Source organism: Carlito syrichta, unplaced genomic scaffold (assembly GCF_000164805.1).
Source record: "Carlito syrichta isolate Samal-C Ts95f unplaced genomic scaffold, Tarsius_syrichta-2.0.1 Scaffold313965, whole genome shotgun sequence".
Classification (NCBI taxonomy): domain Eukaryota; kingdom Metazoa; phylum Chordata; class Mammalia; order Primates; family Tarsiidae; genus Carlito; species Carlito syrichta.
This window is the reverse complement of record NW_007258061.1, coordinates 1,831-4,473: the sequence shown is the minus strand read 5'-3', so window position 1 is coordinate 4,473 and position 2,643 is coordinate 1,831. Positions and strand designations below refer to the sequence as shown.

General features: G+C 41.5%; 1 pseudogene across 1 annotated transcript; it reads right to left on the bottom strand.

Annotated features, from left to right (window-relative positions):
* Positions 1-772: 772 nt before the first annotated feature.
* LOC103273296 lies at positions 773-2,335 on the bottom strand (annotated as a pseudogene). The gene has a single exon (XR_002482696.1). The product of XR_002482696.1 is annotated as an E3 ubiquitin-protein ligase RNF19A pseudogene (transcript).
* Between the last annotated feature and the right edge of the window lie 308 nt (positions 2,336-2,643).

Here is a 2,643-nt window from a genome sequence, read left to right as displayed (position 1 = left end):
CTCACCCTCTCCTCAACTATTAGCTTCTTATCTGTGAATAAGACTCATGGAAAAAAAATAAAAAAGGTAGCCTGACAGCAGGGCCATAGTCAAGAGGGATCACTCCTGGACCCACAGAGGTTCAGTCCAACATTGCACACCATCCTGCCTGCATTCCACAGCATCCCACCTGCCTTGGCCTAGAAGCAAGAGTTGGGACCTGGACTAAGTCACAGTTAAGAGGAGATTCTGCATAATAGCACTGGGCATTGTATTTATGGTGATCTAAAGCAGAGCCTTGTAAATATCGATTTGTTTTCTATACTAAGGCAGAGGAGTATTCATGTTTTCAAATATTTTTAAATGTTTGGAAAGAAAAACCCCTACGGTGCTTAGGGTGCTATCTTTCCCCATTGGATGGTTGAGAATGTGGCATTTACTAGCTCTGTGACTTGGGCACATTAATCACCCTTCCTGAGCCTCTGTGTCCTCATCTTCAAAGTGGGGTCAAAGTACAACTTCCCATAAAGGACTGATCTTGGGCTTACCTGAGAGGGTATCTAATAAAGCAGTTAGCATTGTGCCTGGCACATGCTGAAAGATTGGGAAACAATAGTTATTACTGTTACTATTCTTTTTTTTACATTAATATTTACATTTGTTTCACGTATGCAGTTTACACACACATTATCGAACAAAACTGGAATGCAAACAAATATACAAATACAATAATAAGCATTATCAAATAAAATAAATGGCACTAGTGTTATAAGCACTACTCCATCCCTCAGTGACAGATGGCATACTGTCACTGAGGGATGGAGCCTAAAATTCACTTGAGTTCGTGCTTAGTTGTTCCAACAACTGTGTATCTGTGTCCTTTCTGATCTCATTTATCTTCATGTTACCTTTTTTCCACAATTTACTTTTTGATTTTTTTCCTGCTGTTGCTTCTTTGGACCACATGGTGGCACTAGATTTACCTTCAGGCAAGCCACAGGATGAACCACCAGTGTGACTTCGGGTGGCACTGCCATCATCCACACTACTGCTTCCACTGTTGTGCCTAAATTTGGATGGTTTTGATTCAATATCCACTTGTACCTCCATACTGTTGCCTTCTTTGTCCAAGGGGATGTAGGAGTTGAGAAGGGATCCTGCCATTGCTTTGGTGCTGGCATTATCACTAACTGTTCCCAAGTTGATGGTGCCAGATTCTCCACTTAGACTGTACCGTTCTTTCTGTACATCTGCTTGTACTTCCAACCTGTTAAAACAATTAACCATGGCACTTCCTGACAGACTCCCCATTATACTGGCCCCAGCCAGTGCCATGGTGCTAGCCGTTTCACTCAGGTTGTCTCGAATGGTTCCTATTCGATCCATGTGGCTTCCACTTGCACTCAAACTGCCAGTCAGGCCACCAACACTTCCTTCCCCTATGCTAGGATTGTTTCTTGCTTCTGCTATTGATGTTGTGTCTACAGCTGTGTTAGTTCCACCAACATTTCTATCATTTTCGTCATCAAATTCAATCCTGACTCCTTTTCCATTGCCTGCTGAGACTCCACAACCTCCACTTCGACAGAGAGAAATTGGAAATGCCATAGACATAAGCTAACATAATAGGAACACCAATACCTACAGTCACTGCAGCTACTACTGGAGATACAATTACAGACAACGTTACACCACCTGCTATGGCCAAATTCCATTTGTGCTTTGAAACATCCTTGCCTTCATATCGATTGTGAATCTTGTGGCCCACATACACAGGAATGCCAATAATCATCGCAGGAATAGGAATGCCCGCTATTAAAGCAATTCCTACAGGAGCACCAACCAGTGTTCCCAGCTGTCATAATATTTTCTTCTTTCGGCTCCAAAGTTTCTTTCCCCAAAAAGTACACCCTGATGGACTTAGGTAATGTAAATCTGAGATTTCTTTCATACACAACCAACAAAACTCACAACCACAAACAGCACATGTCATGTGATTGCAGCTCCCATCATTCATCTTTATTATATAAGCAGCGCATCGTGGACATGGATTTATATCATCAGCTGCTGCTCCAGATTTTTGACTATAGCTAATGGATGAAGAACGTATAGTTCTCAAACATAAACTCTGGGCTCTTTCTTGCCGAGTGGCATCACAGGTCTGGTTGGGGTGCCAAATCTGTTTACAGTGGTAGCAAAACTCCGTTCCACGGCCCTCTCACCCTCAAGTTAACTTTGGACAACTGGCGCATCCAAATGCTATCACAGCATATCCACAATCTGGAGCTGGACACCATCTACAATCAGGTTGTGCAGCAAGCCATCGTCTAAGCATAAATTCTTCATATTTTTCCATCAAGACATCATCACTTAATATCAAGCAAATATCATGGGGATTAAACCATTCAGTACATTCTGGGAAACTGATATTGACTCTACTTTCAGAAATTTCTGTCCTTAGATATTGTTGTAAGCAATCCACACAAGATCTATGATGACAAGTCATTATATCAGGAAATCTGTCTTTAGAATACCGCAAAAAGCACAAAGGGCACTCAATAAAGTCTCCAATTTGTTTGCTGATAGAAGTTAATCCATTGTCAAAAGAGGTATTTGTAGAGAAAATGGAGTTCTTGTCAGTACACATTTCAGAATGTATACTTT